Raw genomic sequence first — 21015 nt, forward strand, 5'->3', positions numbered from 1 at the left:
CTCTTCCCCTGCACTCTTTTCTTTCTCCTGAATCTCCCCTTTTAATACTTGCTTTTGTGATGTTGGGGCTAGCCGAGGGGGCTAGTCTTCAAGGATAGTTCGGCTCCACTGCCGAAGGACAGGGCTGTGGCGGCGGCGAATCGACTCGCGGCCGAGCGGGACAAGAAGGCAAAGGAGGAGATGAAGAAGGCGAAACGACTGAAGCAGGAGGCACGGGATCAGGGAGAGGACGTGAGCAGTGAGGATGACGACGATGATGATGATGACGACGGTGATGATGAGGTAGCCGTCGACGTGGATTGGGGCGTCCTGGAGGATGAGGAAATGCTGACAAGTGGCCACCCACCCGTGCAGGGGCCCTTTGCTTTTCACGCTGAGGGAAGTGAATCAATGAGGTCGGTGGAGGCCGGCGAATCCGCCGCTTCGCACGGCGTGCCGGCCGAGGATCGGTGGATAGGGGACGCCAGGCTTGTTGCCACCGACCCTGAGGCGATCGTGGAGGGGGGTGGTACTGGAGCCGCGCCCAGCTTTGGTGCCGCGCCCAGCTTTGGTGCCGCGCCTTGTGAGGTGATGGAGGGGAGCAGCTCTGGTGCTGCGCCCCGTGAGACGAGGGAGGGGGACGGCTCCGGTGCCGCGCCCGGCGAGACAATGGAGGGGAGCGACTCCGGCGCTGCGCCCGACGAGATGAACCCCCCTGCCCCGGGGCAGGGGGCAGGTATGAAACGGTCCCGTCCGGACGAGTCAGGGCAGGGATCTGGGGATTCGTCCCCAAAACGCTTCCGTCGGCCGAGGACGTCAACGTAAGCTCTTGACTCCTCTGTTTTCATCTTTTTTCCATTTTTATTTTGACTTAACGGTTATTACCTCTGTGTAGGTTCTTGCGGACGGGTCACCCCCTGGGGCTGGCGCCCAAGAAGAGTCTCGCCCTTCAAGCGGGACAGACGGCATCGCCTGGAGTCACCCCTGTTTCGGGCAGGGGTGGTGCCGACGTTGGGGCCGCGTTGGCCGAACCGACGGCGTCCATGGTGGCTCCCACGCCCGCGGAGGCCACTGAGCGAGCGGCTTCTTCCGCGGCGGGCGTGGAAGAGCCGGCCGAGGACCGCATACCGCCGGTGAAGGTGATCGTGACTGCGCCGAGCTAGGATCAGCCGGGCGCGGTCGTGGTGGCACCCGAGGGCGTGGTGCAATCCGCGCCACCAGGTGCCCATGCGGATCCGCCCGTGGCGCCCGAAGCGGTCCAGACAGAGGAGGGTCCATCCGGAGGGTCCTTGAGTGCGGCGGTGGTGCCACACATGGTCAGGAGGGAGCCGCCACCGGCCCCCTTGTTGGGAGGAAGCCGCTCCCCTGCGCGGGGGGAGCCGCCGCTCCAGTGGATGGCTGCTCAGGACCCGACGTCGGCTCTTTTCTCGCTCGATGATCATTCCGAGAGTATGGAGTGAGAAGGTCTTGACATCGGGATCTCGACCATGCTGAACGCCCTGGATCAGGCCAGAGGAGCCCTCCGTGAGATCGTTATCCCTGCCTCTCAGGTATTTTCTGGACTTTCTTTTTTCTTTCTTCGTGTGTTTGTGGATTCTCGCATTTCTGATATCAGTCTTCTTCTTCTTCAGATTCTTGTTGCTCGTAGCCGGAAAAAATCCCAATTCCTCCGTGAGCAGAAGGCAGAGCGGGATCGCCTCTCCGAGGAGGCCCGGCTGCGAGCAAACATGGCCGCCCAGCTTGCTATCATCCAAGAGCGGGAGGCCCAGGCGCGTCAGGATGCGAAGGAGGCGCACGGGATGTTCGAGGACCTATCGGCGAGGTCTAAGCTGGATGGAGAGGAGATTGCCAGACTCAAAAAAGAGCGAGACGAGCTGCTGCAGAGGAATGCCACGGCCAATGAGAAGGCCGGCGAAGTCCTGAAGGAGCTGGAGATGGAGCGGGACCTCCAGCAGAAGGCCGAGAGTAGGGCCACAGCCCTCCAGCAGAAGGTGGATGAGGACGTTGAGGTGGTCCGCTCTCTCCGGGTGGAGCTTGATGACGCGGTGAAAGGAAAGTTGAGTGCCGAGAACGTCGCCGCCAAGCTGGAGAAAGAGGCTACCTATACGCGCAGGGCCCTTCAGGCGGAGAGCGATGAGCATGATCTTCTACAAGCTGCGGTCGGGGTGGTCCTTAATGCCCTGAATGTGACGGAGCCTGTGGAGACCAGCCCACTCGCGGCTCGTGTCGGAGGTATCACGGCTCGGGTGGGCCAACTTGAGGAGAGTGCCTTTCACGCCGGGATTACCCAGGCCTTCACCGTCGCCCACGCCCATTATGAGAAGGAAATAAACCTGAGGGTGATGAGCGAAGGCTTTCCGTCCACCTACGAGGATGAAGAGCTGGAGGAAATGGAGAAGATGGTCGCTCCTCTTGCGAAGAACCTGGCAGACAGTCTGAAAGAAATGGTTCTCCCTTCGTGGGAGTAATTAGTCGAACAATTTTGAGAATAGCTTATATGTAATATGTGGACAAGTGTCAGTATTTTCGAGTCTAGACGCCTTTCGTGCTTTTGCGTCTTAATTTCGTTTTGTTTGATTTTTTTGTGATTTGATTTTTTACGGTCTTACCAATATGTTCCCCTGAATTATGCCGCTAATTATAATGCGAGGAGATTGAGGAGGTAGCCGTACCTTAACAGCCCCCGAGTAAGGTCCGACCCCGGCACCTGCTGGGGTCGGGTGTTACTGGAGATCGGAATCGTGGTTTTGGTGACAATGGATGTCAACGCAATAATCCCCGCCCTGTCTTCCAACAGAAATCCCAACTGGGGACTCTATGGGCTCGGCAAGGTGGGGTCTTTGTCCCTGCATTGTTTGGCGCGAGCCCCCGAGCCTTGTTAGGGTCCGATAGGGGTCGGTTGTTATTTGCGTGTTACCCCGTCCTCGGTTTTCGCAATCGGAGGGGCTGAGTGAACGACACTTGCCTCGACGGCTTGAGTACCGCGCTCAACGAGCTCGCTAACGGGTACGTTCATGCGGAATCCGGGTCCATCATTTGCTGATGGGGTCGGCAGAGCCCTCTGGTGGCACTCCACAACTTCTTAACCCGCCTCCCGGCAGATGCCTGAGTCGTTCGATAAGCTCAGGGGGCCCGATGGCCTCTCCTCGATGGAGATTCTGTGGGTTTGGCTCGAGGTTAGAATCGAACGAGAGAAGGTCGAGACGTCTCGGTTCGCTTCTGAGCGGGATCGGGCAGGGCCGCTGGGGCTCGTCTTGGTTATCTCTCCCTGGCCCTGTTTGGCGTGAGGCGGCCTCGAGCCCTCGCGGGCCGGCCTTCGAACCTCAGCCTTGGTGATGTGAGTGGCGGAAAAGCTCCTAGCAGATGGGTTCGGGCCCCGACGTTTGTGACGAGGTTGAGAAAACCTGCGTAAGAATTGCTATTCTTTGTTTTCGTGTCTCGGTGATGATCCGAGCCGTTCGATTAACTTGGGCAGCCTGACAGCTTCTCCTTTGGGGGAGACTCTGTAGGCGGACCCCTCCGATCCCTTCATTGAGAGGGCCGACGTCGAAACTAGAGACGCGAGGGGCGTTGAGTAGGATTTTTCTGGTAAACAGAAACACCGTGGCTATCGGGGCGTAGGGTTTGCTAGTTCGTCTAGTTTTACTCAAAGCTTTGTGCCTGTATGTCGCGCCCTTAGTTTCGGGCGTACGGAGGGGTCAGGCGAAGAGGATGTCTAGACTGGTAGTCATCCTCGATAGCCCCCGAGTGATGCTCGCGTCCCTGCTATTTGACGGGGTCAGAATCTTGCGAACGAATTTTAACGTATAAAGTGAGAAAGCTGAGAGGCTTATCTTTCTTTGGTCGTGTCTTCTGAGCCGAACGGTCGACCCAGGAGATCTGAAGGGTCCCGTCATCGGGTCGTCCGTGGTCCTGCATGGGAAGGCGAAAAAGTTGTCTGCCTATGTGGGTGCCTTAATCGCCGCGTCCGGAGCGGGTCAGTGGCGGGCCATACCCAGGCAGTGTTCAGTTTGACCAAAGAGGGACGCTTCGTAGACCGGGGTTTGTCCCGTCACTTCCGGCGCGTCCCCTCAGATATCAATCAGCATTGATTGCGTATTAAAAAAGGGGAAGGGAGAGGGTTTTTCGTCCGACCTTTCACCTTTCCTTAGTTACTGCGCCTCCTCCTTAAATAGGGAGGGGGAGAGGAGTTCTCATCCCACCTCCCCTTCTGCCTCCGAGCCGCTATCTCTCCTTCTTCTTCCTTTCCGTCCAACGCGTCCGTGCGTCGCGGTGGTTCCTGAGTGAGGAAGAGTAATGCCAGAGAGAGATAGAGAACTTACAAACTTGCTCGTGATTCTGGTGCGTGATGTCGAGCCGGAGGTTATCCAACGTAGATGAGATGGTGTGCGCGGCCCTTGCTGAGGAGTCGCTGCTGCCGAAGGAAAGGAGGCACCGGTGGGTGTCGTGCGTCGTTGACTGCGCCGTCGTTCGCTGCGCTCCTCCCTTGGCTAGAGGCATTTCCTGCCCCTACACCGTTGTTAGGGTTATGGCTAGGGATGATGGCGTAGTCCCCAGACGCCATGACGGTGGCGTTGCTGTCGAGGTTGCGGCTGACGACGATGGCGTAGTCCCCGGACGCTCCGGCGGAGGCGTCATAGATGGTGGCGCCTTTGAGGGTCCAGCGAAGATGTCGCCGATGGAGAGCGTGGTACGGTGCCTGCAGTAGATGAGCTGGCCCGTGTACATGCCCTCGACGTCGCCGATGGAGAGCATGGCACGGCGGCCGCAGTGGACGAACTGGCCCGTGTACATGCCCTCGACGTCGCCGATGGTACGGCGATCGTAGTAGCACTTGTGGTAGAGCTGAGCCGAGACTGTAATGAAATAACGTTGTGGGGAAGCCCCCGAGTAAACAATCTTCAGGGTATATTGTTCCTTTTTTGTAATGACATCGCTTTGTAAGTGGTGAATTCGTGCAAAAAATGAACAAAATTACATCCTTTGCTTGTGGCAAGTCATTTTAGCGCTTTCCAACTCTTCTCATGGTCTAAGTCATAGGAGGCTAGGAACGTGGGCAAACTAATTCTGATTGAACTGGTGAGCAAAGAGGTTGCAGCCGCTGGGGTGTGGGTGTCTCGCAGTCCTACCAGCTGTATTCAGAATTAGCTCCCAAGATCTTAGCCCTCGAGACTCATTTACGAGGCGAATGGAAAATTTATAGAATGTTTGTAAATATAACACAGGGATTTTTTGCAAGCGCGATACTTGTATTACACATAACATATGTTACGATCACATGCCAGCCCCTGAGTGAGATCTGTCCCCTCATGATTTGTAGGGGTCGGAAATCACTATGGATCGGGGTTCTATTAAGACAAAAACTGATAAAGAAAAGTGTAAGCTTATTTTAAGGATAGAAACGACGTAGCTGCTCAATGTTCCAGGCGTTGGCGAAGACCTCCCCTTTGATGGTTTTCAACCGGTAGGCGCCTGGGCGAAGTATTTCCGCGACGATGTAGGGCCCTTCCTAGGGCGGGGAGAGTTTGTGACGATCCTTGTTGCTCTGTACAAGACGGAGGACGAGGTCTCCGACGTTGAAGGCTCGACCCCGCACCCATCAGCTGTGGTACCGCCGCAACGCTTGCTAGTACTTGGCTGAATGGAGGAGGGCGATGTCGCGGGCCTCGTCTAGCTGGTCCATGGCATCTTGGTGAGATGCCCCGGCTCCCTTAGCGTCATATGCTCTGATTCTTGGCGCTCCATAGAGGAGGTCCGTCGGGAGAACGGCCTCGGAGCCGTAGATCATGAAAAAGGGTGTGTAGCCGGTGGCCCGGCTAGGAGTCGTCCTTAGGCTCCAGAGCACAGCCGGGAGCTCAGCGAGCCAACGCGCGCCGAATTTGTTCAACCGGTTGAAAATTCTGGGTTTGAGGCCTTGAAGGAGCATGCCGTTTGCGCGCTCGACCTGTCCGTTCGTCCGGGGGTGCGCGATGGCTGCCCAATCGATTCGGATGTGTTGTTCGTCACAGAAACGAACAAATTTCCTACCGGTGAACTGCGTGCCGTTGTCTGTGATGATGGAGTTCGGTACTCCGAAGCGATGGATGATGTCGAGAAAGAACAGCACAGCTTGCTCGGATTTGATTGTGGATATTGGCCGAGCTTCAATCCATTTTGTGAACTTGTCTATGGTGACAAGCAAGTGGGTAAAGCCTCCGGGCGCTTTTTTAAGAGGCCCGACCAGGTCAAGCCCCCAGACCGCGAAGGGCCACGTGATGGGGATCATCTGGAGAGCCTGGGCCGGGAGGTGTGTTTGCCGAGCGTAGTATTGGCACCCTTCGCAGGTGCGTACAATTTGCTCGACATCGGCTACTGCGGTGGGCCAATAGAAACCCTGTCGGAATGCCTTCCCAACCAAGGTTCTTGGTGCGGCATGGTGTCCGCATGCCCCACCGTGGATGTCGCTTAGTAGGAGTTTTCCCTGTTCGCCAGGGATGCAAAGCTGAAGAATTCCGATGTGACTTCGTTTGTAGAGTTCGCCCTCTACAAGAACGAAGGATTTGGCGCGTCGTGCGAGCCGTCGGGCTTCTGTCTCGTTGGTTGGTAGTACATCGTGGAGGAGATAGTCGATGTAAAGCGTTCTCCAGTCATTGGGAGGATCGGACTCCATTGCTGGGTCTTCTTCAATCTCCATGACCTCGGGGTCGGGAGGAACAGTTGGTGGATCGGCCTTAGGGGTCGGACTAGAAGGGCCATCGTCGGCCTATTCCGACCCCACGTAGCGTACCGAGGGTTTGTGTTGATCACTGGCAAAGACGCCTGTTGGAACCGGCTCTCGGCTGGATGCCGCTTTTGCGAGTGTGTCGGCCGCTTCGTTGAGGCGCCTGGGGATATGATTGAGTTTGAGGCCGTCGAACTTGTCCTCCAGACGTAGGACCTCTTGACAGTATGCCTCCATCTTGGTATCGTGGCAGCCCGACTCTTTCATGACCTGGTTGATGACCAGCTGAGAGTCGCCCCTGACGTCAAGGCGTCGGATGCCCAGCTCGATGGCGATTCGTAGGCTGTTGATGAGCGCTTCGTATTCTGCAGTGTTGTTTGATGAGGGAAAATGAAGCCGAACCATGTACCTCATGTGGACCCCGAGGGGGGATACTAAGACTAGTCCTGCTCCGGCGCCCTTCTTCATCAGCGATCCGTCGAAGTACATTATCCAGTACTCTTGATCGACAGCTGCTGGTGGCATCTAGACCTCGGTCCACTCCACGATGAAGTCAGCCAGTGCCTGAGATTTGATCGCCGTTCGGGGGACATAAGAAATGCCCTGATCCATTAGCTCGAGCGCCCACTTTGCGGTTCTTCCCGTAGCGTCATGGCTACGAACGACCTCGCCGAGGGGGAATGACGTCACTACTGTCACGGGGTGTGACTCGAAGTAGTGGCGTAGCTTCCTTTTGGTGATGAGGACGGTGTAGAGGAGTTTCTGGATCTGGGAGTAGCGGGTTTTGGAGTCGGATAGCACTTCGCTGATGAAATATACAGGGCGCTGCACCTTGAAGGTGTGCCCTTCCTCCTCTCGCTCTACTATTAAGGCGGAGCTAACCACCTGGGTGGTGGTTGATATATATAGTAGGAGAGATTCTCCATCGCGTGGAGGAACTAGGACTGGCGGCTTAGTTAAAAATTGTTTAACCATGTCAAGTGCCTCCTGAGCCTCGGCTGTCCACTCGAAGTGGTCAGTTTTCTTCAGAAGTCGATAAAGGGGGAGTCCTCGTTCGCCGAGGCGTGAAATGAATCGGCTGAGGGCGGCAAGGCACCCTGTGATCTGCTGAACCCCCTTTATGTTTTGGATCGGGCCCATCCTCGTGATGGCCGATATCTTCTCTGGGTTGGCTTCGATGCCACGCTCGGAGACGATGAAGCCGAGCAGCATGCCCCTCGGGACTCCGAAAACACATTTTTCAGGATTGAGCTTGATGCCGTTCGCCCGGAGTTTCGCAAAGGTGCGTTCAAGGTCGGCGACAAGGTGGTCAGCCTGCTTGGATTTGACTACGATGTCGTCGACATAGGCCTCAACGGTTCACCCGATGAGGTCTCCGAAGCAACTAAGCATACAGCGCTGGTACGTCGCCCCAGCGTTCTTCAAACCAAACGGCATTGAAACGTAGCAAAATGATCCGAAGGGCGTGATAAAAGATGTCGTGAGCTGGTCGGACTCTTTCATCGCGATCTGATGGTAGCCTGAGTATGCGTCAAGGAAACAGAGGGTTTCGCACCCCGAGGTGGAATTGACTATTTGGTCTATTCGGGGCAAAGGAAATGGATCCTTTGGACACGCTTTGTTGAGACCAGTATAATCAACACACATTCTCCATTTCCCACTCTTTTTTCGGACAAGAACAGGATTTGCTAACCACTCTGGGTGGTATACTTCCTTAATGAATCCTGCGGTCAGTAGTTTGGCTATCTCCTCGCCGATGGCCCTACGTTTCTCCTCGTCGAAGCGGCGCAGGCGTTGTTTCACCGGCTTGGAGCCCGAGAGGATCTGGAGGGTATGCTCGGCGACCTCCCTCGGGATGCCCGGCATATCCGAGGGTTTCCATGCAAAGATGTCCTTGTTGGCACAGAGGAAGTCGACGAGCGCGCTTTCCTATGCGGAGGAGAGCACGGTCCCGATTCGGACTTTTTTGCCCTCAGAGCTACTGGGATCCAAGAGGACGTTCCTGGAACCCTCTGCTGATTCGAACGATCCGGACGACTTCTTTGCATCGGGTGTCCCTTCAATGACCTCCTCCCTGAGGGTGGCGAGCTCTTCGGACGCGATGACCGCGGATGCGTGTCCGCAGCATTCGACCTCGCACTCATAAGCGCGCTAGAAGGAGGTGCCGATGGTGATGATCCCACGGGGACCTGGCATCTTCAGCTTCAGGTATGTGTAATTGGGTACGGCCATGAACTTCGCGTAACATGGTCGCCCCAGAATGGCGTGGAAAGTCCCCGGGAATCCCACTACATCGAAGGTGAGGGTCTCAGTTCGGTAATTGGATCGATCCCCAAAGGTGACGGGCAGGTCAATCTGCCCCAGTGGCACGGCTTGCCTTCCAGGCACGACGCCATGGAAAGGTGCTCGGACGGGACGGAGGTTCGTTCGGTCGACGCCCATCTCGTCGAGCGTCTTGGCGTACATGATGTTGAGGCCGCTGCCCCCATCCATCAGTACCTTGGTGAGCCGCTTTGGACCGACGATTGGGTCGACGACAAGCGGATACCTCCCCAGGTGTGGGATGGCATCTGGATGGTCGGACCGGTCGAAGGTTATGGCGGATTTCGACCACCGGAGATAAGCTGGCATAGCCGGTCCAGCGGTATAGACCTCTCGACGTGCGACCTTCTGGCGGCGCCTGGAGTCGTAGGCCGCTGATCCTCCGAAGATCATGAGGGCACCGGTCGGTGTTGGAAAGGCGTCGTCCTTCTCCTCCGTGTCGTCAATGGTGGGAACAGGCTCCTTCCCCTGCTCCTCCTTGTTCAGGCCCCCGGCCAAGTATTTGCGCATAAGGCCGCATTCCTTGTATAGGTGCTTGGCCGGGAAGGCGTGGTTTGGGCATGGCCCCTCGAGCATTTTCTTGAAGTGGTTCGGAGTGCCCTCCGCGGGCTTCCGGCCACCTTTACGGTTGGTTGCGGCCACGAGCGAGTTGTCGCGCCGTTGCTTCTTACTTTTCCCTTTGGCGGGACGGTTGGAGGCGCCTTCGCTGGCGCCCTCGTCCCACCTTGTCTTTCCGTCGGAGCGATCAAAGATGGCTCCGACCGCCTCCTCTCCAGAGGCATGACTGGTGGCGATGTCCAGAAGTTCCTTGGTAGTTCGTAGGCCCCTGCGTCCTAGCTTGTGGACCAGGGACTCGCAGGTCGTTCCGGACAGAAAGGCTCCTATCACGTCGGCGTCGGCGACATTTGGGAGCTCGTTGCACTGTCGGGAGAAGCGCCGGATGTACCCGCGGAGGGTTTCATCGGCCTTCTGACGGCAATTCTTGAGGTCCCATGGGTTTCCAGGGCGTTTGTACGTGCCCTTAGGGAGAACGCGGCGTTGAGGATGTGCCGGCCAAAGGCCTGAGGGCCAGGCAGAACGGGGCTCGGGCTTCGGTCTTCGTTGCTGTCGTAGCGCCCTCCACATCGGGGATGATAGCCGTGGCGCGCTGCTTCTCCCTCGTCGCCGTGGGCATGTCTCCGGGCATTGATGATGCTGCGTACGTCGTGGCCACGGCCGAGGCGTTGATGTACAGGGACGACGGAGGGCTGCCCGCCGGCTGGCGGTGTTTGGTGTACGGATGCGTCCTTGGTGGGACGCACTGAGGGCGCGTGCTTGCTGGTGTCGGGTTCGCGTCATCGAGACAACGAACTTTCCGCTTGCTGTGCTGCTGCACGCTCGAGCAACGTGCGAATCTCCCGATAAGCGTGTCGATCCTCGGACGTCGCGGCCTCCGGAAGGCCATGCAGCAAAGCGGTCGCTGCGGCGATGTTCTGGCTGGCTCGGGCAAAGTGAGGAAAGGCCCCATCGTCGATGAGGATCCTTTGATGTACGGTGCGGGCTGTGGCGCGCGCGCGCCCCCCGTCTTTGCGGCGTTCAATCTCGCGATTGATGTCCGCGTATTCCCGTGCGAGCCCTTGCCCGGCCTCATCGATCTCTTGCTGACGAGCCCTTAGCTGCTCCATCCTCAGGTGAGATGGGGCTGTCCCCTCTTCCCCGGATCTGCCGTCAGGATTGTTTGTAGGGGTGGCCTCTTCCCTGGAGGCGCTTTCGACGTGACCCTCGGGGGTCTGCGTCATGTAGCACTCTCGGGAAGGATGGTGGCTCCCCCTACTGGAATCTGAGCTGGAGAGCGATACAGGCTTCTCGTTGAGGAGCTCGTAGAGGGTCTCCGTATCGCGCTCAATCACCCCCACGAACTCGATGTCCGTGGGTGATTGAACCACACGTAGCGCCCAAGGGCGGCCGGCGGTCGCCGTAGCGTTGTGGAGACCGAATGGAAACGCTGTCGGGGCGCTCCATACGGACCTTTCCGGATACATGGTGGCATCGTGGGAAGCCCCCTTGGGTGACGGGACTCCGCGGGAGTTGTCTGGTGGGCCCTCAAGCCTGAGACGGCTGAGGTTGATGGAAGGGGGAGAGGGGGCGGCCGAATGAGTCAGCGCCAGCTCTCCTCCTAGCGTGATGATGAAATCCAGGTCGCCGAAACGCACGTGTGCGCCCGGGGCCCAGGTGATTGCATGGGTGGCCATCCGAGACCTGATTTGGAACGCGCAAATCCCCTACCTGGCGTGCCAACTGTCGGTGTTTCGTACAAGCACCGGCAAGTAAATTTATAGTAATGCGCATTAGGTTCGGATGGTGCGCTAAAGGACACAGGAATTATACTAGTTCGGGCGGAACATCCCTACGTCTAGTTTGTTGCTGCTTGTGTTATTAGCACCGTAAATGATCTGTAGTAAGGGATACAAACTGCCGAGAGAGGGACTGGTCCTAAGTCTCTGATCGAAGGATTGAAAGGTGGTCAAGAGCTTCGTAGCTGCTTGAATGTGTGTGAGTGCGTTCTATTGTTCGGTCCTATTTTTTTCCCCCCGTCCGTTTGATGGAGGACATGCCTCCCCTTTTATAGATGAAGGGGCTGGCTTTACAAGGGTGAGAGCTCCAGGATGCGTACTCTACTTAGCCTTGTGGCTCATGTCTACCTGGTCAGGTCCTCCATTCTGATGAGTGCGAAGGAAGATAAGTGCTTATGATGTCGTCAATATCTCTATAGGATGTCAGATCAGTCACAGCATGCTGCCCCCAGGGTATGGGCTGTAGTACAGTGGTTTTGACTTAGGGGCCTCCCCCAGCCTTGCTCCACACGCCTTCTGGTTCCCATGATTCCTGTTGGGAGAATTCGGGGTCGGGGTCCGGTGTAGCGCCACGGCCAAGGCTCTCTGACTTGGAGGACCTGAGGGGTCGGGAAGAGGCCCCCCCCTGCTTCCTCGGGTCCACAGCGCGGTGACGGAGTATCCGTCGTTCGTGGAGATAGCAAATCCGTTCTTGGAGTGTAGCGGTTGTCGTATATCTTCGTTGGGTTCCGTGTCCCAGAGCTGAAGGCGGCGCCTACAACTCTACAGAGTGAGGTGCACGTACCTGTAATACCTTTTGGGCTCTGCGGCGCCCGGAAGGGTCTAAAGCGTCAGTCCTGTCGTTCCCTGGTAGTTCTTTTCCTGTCAAGGTGCAGGGTATGGTCGTTGGAGCCATGGTTGACCCGAACGTCTTGTCTCGTCCTGTACCCATCGTTATGAGGGATAGATATCGATCAGGGTGAGGCTCGTTCTGGGCCGTCGGATGAGACGGAGGCCAGTCCCTATCTCTTGGGCGAGACTAACCCTATCCCTCCGGGATCGGGTGAGGCGGAATCTATCCCTTAGCCTTCGGGCGAGACCGAGCCCGCCCTATAGGCGTCGGGCGAGACAGAGATTAGCCTTGAGCCTTTGGGGCGAGGTAGGGTTATCCCATAAAGGCGTCGGGTGAGGCTGACCCCACCCCTCCGGGATCGGGCGAGACGGAACTCATCCCTCAGCCCTCGGGCGAGACCGAGCCCGTCCTCAAGGCGTCGGGCGAGACAGAGTTTATCCCTCGGTCCTCGGGCGAGACCGAGCCCGTCCCAAGGGTGTCGGGCGAGGCGGAACCGAACTCCTGTCATTCGAACAAAGGATGACATGGCGCCCTTATGCGTCCAGAAGTTTTTTACGTTCGGTGGTTATCGGTTCCACCTTCTGGGGTACCCCGGTATTTGGTCCCCGACATCAGTGGTATAACCATCTTGCTCACTCTCTTTACATTACCGCAAACTAGTTATCAAGCTCTTTAGTGTAGCTAGTTGTGAGAGCTTGTTAGTTTGGTTAGTGTGACTCTTTAGTTAGTCTTTGAGAGCACACTAACTTAGTGTAGTGACATAGCCATTGTGTGGAAAGTAACTATAGAAACTAGAATTGTGGTAGGTGATTTGCTTTTTAGTAGGCTAGCGCAACACTTACTTCATCTCATAATTGTCTAACCAGTTTGTTAAGTGTTGTTGTAGAAATTTTTAATAGGCTATTCACCCCCCTCTAGCCATTAGGACCTTTCAATGGCTCACATTGGGAGTCCCGACCACTGGAAGTCCCGACGTAAGCCGGGAGTTCCGACATAGATCTATGTTTTTGACCGCCACATCATTCGTTTTGACCGCACCACACCGTTTCACATTCTTATTTACTCGGCCCGGTCCTTTAACTATGGTTATTTCCTCCCTCATCCCCTCTCGTCGCCCTCAATCTCTCTCCATGCACCACCATTGCCTCTCCTTGCGCCGCCCTTGCTCCTCCTCGTGCCGCTGCATCACGCTCTACCCGCACCTCTGGCCTACCGGGAGCTCCAACCCCCATTCACTCTCATTGCACCGCCAGAGGTCTTACCGGTAGTCCTGACCTCCCCGCCCCTGTTCCATCGCCTGTGCCCTGGTATTTCCTCATATCATGGTGAATATTCAGTTGATGTGGTGGAGATTCCATTGGTGGACATGCTCATGTTCGTCGATTTGTTTGTGGCCTGTGGATTTAGTTCTTCTTCATCTCCTCCTTTCTCGATTAAGGTACTACCATGGCGTCCTTACCCTAACTCCAATGTACCTTGTGTTTTGACTCTATTCCTTCTTCCTCTCTACTCCTCTATCTCCCTTGTATGAATGTGTGTCACGATTTGAAGCCCCATGAATGGGATGGTCACCATGGGCGTCGGAGGTCTCAGAGACCGTCGGAGGTTCTGACCATCAGAACTCCTGATGCTAGGCTAGAACTCCCAGCTGTTAGAAGTCTTGACTTCTATCAGAACTCCCAACCCTAGGGTGACCACTCCATTCATGTTTCTTCAATTCTCGATGTTCGTTCGCTTCTCGTTGTCTTGGTTCTTAGTTCCCCTTCGTGTTTTCCGTAGTCATAGACAGTGGCAGTCCCTGGCATCATAGGGAAAAGTGATCCAAGAAGAACCAAGATCGTGCCACTATCCCCAAGCCGTCTAGCCACAACAAAGTGGCATATTCCTGTGCTGGTGCTGGTGGTCCTCGTGCTGCTACTGGTGGTTCCCGTGCTGCCTGTCGCTGTGATGACCAAGGGTCATCGGCTGCCGCTCCTCCTCCTGCTCTGGCCTTTGTTGGGGACGTGCTGATTGTTGATGAAGAAGAGGAAGCTCTTGAGCGTGCCGGTCGCACCATTGCTGCTCCACCTGTTCACACCCCGACTACCAGACCGGGTTTTGTCTCTCAGCTTGTTCCCTTCCTGGGTGTGTCGCCGATCATGCAAGAGCCTACCATGGCTCCTAATCTAGCTAGTGGTTGGACTCCTCTACTAGTGGACTATCATCACCCAGTTAAGGACATTAGATCCATGAGAGGAAGGAACCTTTATGCTAAGGATGAGAAGGATCTATGACTTGAGTATCGTTTCTGGCACCCATTCCATTATGACTTTTATGATTCCATTCTCTATCAGAAGTTCTTGAAGAAAAGGGAGCCACCGGTCCTTCAAATGAAGTGCATTGATGCATACTCTCTTGGTAAGTATAAGGAACCTGAGCTAGAGCAGATGGTTTAGGATATACACTCAATGGGGCTGTCCTACCTACTAGAGTTTAGGAATCATTAGAACAACAAGCTCATCTGTCAGTTTTATGCTTCCTATCATCATGAGAGAGACCCTACTGGTGCTATTGACATTATTCATTGGACCACTAAAGTCAAGCATTATTGGGTGGACTTCATCACTTTCTCTTGCCTTCTTGGTTTGAGTCACACCAACCGCACTGCACTAGAGTTGACTGAGTATGAGGAGGTAGCTTTGGGGGAGTACCAGCACATGTATCTTGATGGCCATACAGCTGATGGACAGATAGCATATCTGAAGCCCTATTACTATGTCCTTAATAACATTCTGAGATAGATCTTGTATCCAAAGATAGGTGACTCCACCTTCCTTCATGATAATTCTTAGAAGGTGCTTCAGCGCTTTGGCAATGAGTTTTAGAAGTTTTCCATCAGTCGCTATATTTGGAACAAGATCCATGATGCTACTGAGGATCTGGTGAAGCATCTTCCCTACGCACCATACATTATGCATGTCAATGAGCAAGTGTCTGGCATTCGGTTCCCCATAGACACTCAGCACAATCTCCTAAAGATTTCCAATAAGACATCCATCGCTGCTGCAAGAGAACTGAGGGAGAAAGGTGCTGTAGCCCAAGCAAGAGGGAAAGGTGTCTCGGGTTCTTGCTCTCGCCATGGTGCTTCACCACCTACTACTGCTGCTCGCTCTACTAGTGATGAGCCCCGCTCTTTCTCCTCCTCGGGTAAAAAGCCAAGCAAATTCAAGTTCCTCATGACATACATGTTTGGATAGTGTTGTACTAGTGCTCAACATGAGCACAATATGCAAGAGAGGCTCTACCGATTGGAACAACACGCAGGGATTGTGTCTTCTCCACCACACTATTTGTGCCTCCCCATGATCCATTGGCCTTATATGATGTGGCTTGTGTGGCATACGAAGATGATGTGACTTCTCGCCCTCATGGCAAGGGCAAGGCAATGGAAGAAGATGAGGAATACATAGAGGAGGATGATGATGAAGACGATGATGGTGGTGAGGATGGTGACCAAGATGAGGATGATGACTACGAGGATGAGTAATTGGTTTCTCATGTGGCCTACCCCTTTTGGCACTTGTTGACAAAGGGGGAGTGTTAGGCTCTGATATCTTGTAATAAGTTAGTTCTTGGTCATTTTATTTCAAGACTAAAAAACCTTTAGCTTGTGTAAACTTATCCGTGTGATGGATAGCTTGTGATGGACAAGTTTATATATATTTTGTGATGAATGATTGTAGGACAAGTAATGGTTATTTATCTAACTTATTCTCTTGTACTTGTCTATACTTGTGATGGTGAATTGTTTTTGGATGGCCATGTGTTGCTTCAAGTTTTTACTTTGAAATCTTGGCCATCATACTCCTTTTTACTTGTTGTGTGAAAGAACATGTCATATTGCATTTCTTTTTACAGATATCTATTTGTTCACAAACACTTGTTGCACCCCATGGATTGCAAAATTTAGGGGGAGCTTTTGTCTTGATGTATGCAAATCATGTATAGATGATTCTATTTGAAATTCAAATTCATGCATACATCAAGGGGGAGATCTTCATAAATTTTGGGGTTCAAAAGCTTTAAATTCTTTCATTCTTATAAAAGCTTAAGTTGGTTATCATCAATTACCAAAAAGGGGAAGATTGAAAGTGCATTTACCCCCTATGTGGGTTTTGGTGTATTGATGACATCCAAATTAGGGACTAATATGATCTTATTGAGATATGTCATAGCTATTAGTCCCATGAAAGATTAAAAGAGTTGATAAAGATGAAATGGTATCCTCAATTCTTGAAGTTGTAAAAGCGGATGAACTCAAAACGCTCTCCAAAGGTTTTATTTTTGTTTTTGTGTTTAGGATCCGCCGCACTATAAAGAGGGATGCAAACTTAGTTGGTCTAAGGAAGATAGAGTGCTCAAGCATAAAAATAAAATCAAAAGAGAGACACTCTAGCACTCCACAAGCACATAGATTATTTTTCTGTGACTATCGGTGTCAGAAGTCCCGACGTAAGCCAAAACTCCTGACCGTCAGAAGTCACGACTCATGCCGGAAGTTCTGATTCCCAGTCACTTAGCCATGTGATGTGACTATGGACGTCGGAAGTCCTGACATGAGTCGAAACTCCCAATAGTCAGAAGTCCCAACCCAAGCTGGGAGTCCCGACACCTATGGTTCTACTGGCTGGCTGGCTGCGGCCGTCGGAAGTCCCAACGTATGTCAGAACTTCTGACCGTGAGAAGTCCTAGACTTTGTCGGGAGTCCCGACATCTGAAGGGATGTTAGGTGGCTGTTTAACTATGCATGTCAGAAGTCCCAACGTACATCAGAAGTTCCACCCATTAGAAGTCGCAACGTTTGTCGGGAGTTCCAACATTGACTTGCACACACGAACTTCTGACCCTATGTGAACAATGCTTTCTATTAACGTCGGAAGACCCAAGATCTGTGTCGGAACTTCCGACATAGATCTGAACGGTTAGATTTCTACTTAGAGTATAAATACCCCTCTCTTCACTTCTAACCATTAAGGACTCATTCACAGTTGACCCACTTCATGCTCAACAGCTCCCAAGCAACTAAAGCACCCCTCTCCTCCCCCCTTTGCTCCCATCTTTGATTCCCTTAGGGTTTTGAGTGAAAGGAGAGTGGATTAAGTGAGAGCATCACTTTGGAAAGCTTGAGCACTTGATTTCTTCATCAAGCCGGTTGATTTTGCTTCTATTACTCTTAGGGCCTTTTCCCTAGTCGGCTAGATGTTGCCTAAGAGTTTCCATCTTGTGGAAGAGCCTTGGGAAGTTTGTAGTACCCTTGATTTCTTAGTGGAAAGCTCAAGTGACCTTAGTGGTCACTTTGAGGGAGGCAAGGAGGTGGAAGAGACTTCGACCTTGGTGGTCACCTCAAGAATAAGGACGTAGGAGCTCCTTTGTGGGGTTGCCAAACCTTAGGATAAATCCTTGTGTCCTGCGTGCTTGTTGTTGTTGTGGTTGCTAGAGATTACTTGTATTTATTTGTCTCTTTCTCTCCCAAACTATCATTTTAGGGTTTGGACTCGATCAATGGTTTGGAGGCATTACAGCATCAAGGGAGTGACCCAACATCTTCACCAAACCACTAGGAAGTGGGGTTGTAAGATTATTTATCTGTAAAGTTAAATTTGGCTCTGCTTTTGTAGTTCACATTGGCGTCGGAACTGCTGACGTTTACGCCGAAACTTCTAACGATGTCAGGAGTTCCGACATTGACTGACAGATTCAAACTTAGCATTTGCAGTAAATTTTTAGATATGCCTATTCACCCTCCTCTAGGCATTATTAGATCCTTTCAACCATCCGGCCAGCGATCTATCTAGAACAAGATTTTCTCCCCATTACCAACTATTGCATCCACAGCAACATTTAAAAGGGCCTGAGTGTTTCTGGAAATTTGTACTGGTTGACTAGCCCTTGGCTTGGAAGGGTCTACCTTTTGTGCCCAAAGCCAGCGGGCCCTTAATGCGCAGCCAAGCAGTTCTAGGTTAATAATTCCAAGTCCTCCATATTCTAGAGTCCTCTGCACCTTTTCCCATGCTACCAAGTAATTACCACCATTGGCCTGTTCCTGTCCTTTCCATAAGCCCCTACTTTTTTTTGTCTATAGCCTTGAAAACCCATTTTGGAAGATCCATGGCTATCATATGATAAATGGGAGCAGCGGTCAAAACCACTTTTACCAGTACCAATCGCCCGGCTTTGTTTAACAGGGAAGCTTTCCATCCTGGAAGATAATCAGCCACCTTATCCACTAAAGGCAGCAATACTTCTTTGGTCGGTTTGCCAATTGTGAGTGGAAGACCAAGGTAGGTACAGGGGAATGCCTTGATAGAACAGGAGAGAACCTCAGCCATGAGAATTAGCTCTTCATCAGTACAGTTGATAGGAGACACTAAGCCTTTTGATAAATTGGTTCTGAGTCCCGAGGCATGTCCAAATAGGTCAAGGAGGTGGCGGACTGTGTTAAGATCTAAACTATCAGGTCTCAAGAAAATAATAGCATCATCAGCATAGAAAGAGACCTGATGCTGGGCCTACTGAATGGCTAGAGGTTGAAGTAGTGCCTCCCTAGATGCATACTCAACCATTGAATTCAGAACATTCATTACCAACAAGAACAACATGGGGGAGAGAGGATCCCCTTATCTAAGGCCTCAGCAGTGAACTATGAATTCCCCTAGTTCTCCATTCACTAGAATCTGAGTGGACGATGTGGATAGGATCAGGCAAATTAGATGACACCACCACTGTCCAAAACCCACATGGCGAAGGATTTCCAATAGAAACGACCAAGAGACAGAGTCGAAAGCCTTAGAAATGTCCAGTTTGAGCATGATATGAGCTTCCTTTTTCCTATGTAGGGATTTCACCATCTATTGTACAAGCATAAAATTATCATGGATGTTCCTACCTCTAATGAAAGCACTTTGATTTGTAGAAATCAGAGAGGGGAGAAATGGAGCGAGTCGATTTGCCAAGATCTTGGTGACCAACTTAGCCAACTATGAATTAGGCTAATAGGCCAAAAATCCTTCACCTCTAGTGCATCTATCTTCTTAGGCAGCAGTGTAATAAAGGCCAAGTTGAGCAGTTTGAACTTAATGGCATGGCCACGGTGAATAGCACCCAAGGCCATCAACAAATCGCCTTTGATAACACTCCAGCATGTTCTATAAAAGCACCCAATAAACCCATCAGGCCCAGGGGCCTTGTCCAATGGTAAATCCTTTATGGTAGCCCGTACTTCTTCTTCAGAGAATTGCACATCCAGACTTGACAAATCATGCTGTTGAATGCCAATTTCATCCAGATTTATTGTATATTCCCTCTCAACTGCACTTCCAAGAATGCCTTCATAGAAATCCAACACTGCATCCTGTTTATCCTTCTGTGATATGACCACCTGTTCCCCAACATGCAGCTTTGGGATGTAATTCTTCTTTTTCCTAAATCTAGCGTGTTGATGGAAAAAAGCAGTATTAGCATCCCCCTTCTGGAGGTACCATATTCTGGAACATAGTCTTGTAATGGTCCATTCTTGTGAGGCCAAACCAAGATAGTGAAGCTTTAGTTTCTTGCATAGCCATTCCTCCCCATCCGATTGGTCCCTAGAGTCCATCTCAATTTCCAAATGGTGGAGGATCTCCTTAGCCATTCCAAGCTAGACTTTAATATTCCCTATCTTCTATTGTCTCCCACTTTTGGAGACCCTTACTAAGGTGCTGCAGCTTCAGGAAAAGATGCTCAATGGCACAATTAGACTGTACAGGAGCCTCCCAGTTTTGCTTGATAGCATCAAGAAACCTGGGACTTTGGTCTAGAAACTTTCAAAGTGGAAGCGCTGCTTTCCACTGGTGCTTACCTTCAAGCCAAGAATCAGTGGGTAGTGATTAGAAACTCCTACCATTGAACTCTATAGGATTGAATCTGGGAAGATATTTTCCTAGCCCAAACAACAGAAAGCATAGTCCAATCTAACCAGAGTAGGAGACATTCTCTCATTTGACCAAGTGTATTTACGACCCATAAGTGGTATCTCTTTTACCTCAACCTCATCCAAGAAGCGCCTGAATCTCCGTATCATAGCCCTATCCAAGTTTGTATTATTCTTTTTGGTAGCCTGGTAAATCAGGTTGAAATCCCCTGCCACAAGCCAAGGTCCATTGCAAAGTGCTAGGATATTCCTAAGTTCTTGCAGAAATAGCACCATCTCATCATCACCCTTGGGCCATATACGCTATGTGGATTTACACGTTGCTAAAGCCGATCGTGATTGGTGGCAGGTGAAATGTTGATAAAAGACTGTTTTGTTGTATGGACATAACTAACTACGAATTGATGGTAAGTACTTCCTTCGTCCCAAATTATAAGACATTTTGCCATTTCTAGATTCATAACTTCTGCTATGTATATAGACATAATATATATTCAGATGCGTAGCAAAAGCTATGAAGTAATTAGTTTTTAAATTTGGTCATTGTCATTGTCCCACAACACTCACATATTGATTAACCCCTAAGTTTATTTCAACTAAACATAATTGTCCCTTCATATCTCAAATATAATCATCATTACTTTAATTGCAGGCCACTAGATATTGCTTTGATTCTCACATCGTAAATTTAACTAGATAGATAAAAGTGAAATAGTAGAAGAAGACAGTTGGCCATGGAGTATTAGATATAGATGGAGTTGCTGTTTCCAAGTTTGTGGGGAGTTAAGAGGTTGCAAGTGCATGACAGAAGGCAACTGTAGTGTTGGCCATGTATATTGGTAGTACAAGATCAGTATGCAATAGGAGGGCCTCAATTTCCATGGGCAAGAGTTGCTAGGCA

Source organism: Miscanthus floridulus, chromosome 8 (genome assembly GCF_019320115.1).
Source record: "Miscanthus floridulus cultivar M001 chromosome 8, ASM1932011v1, whole genome shotgun sequence".
NCBI lineage: Eukaryota > Viridiplantae > Streptophyta > Magnoliopsida > Poales > Poaceae > Miscanthus > Miscanthus floridulus.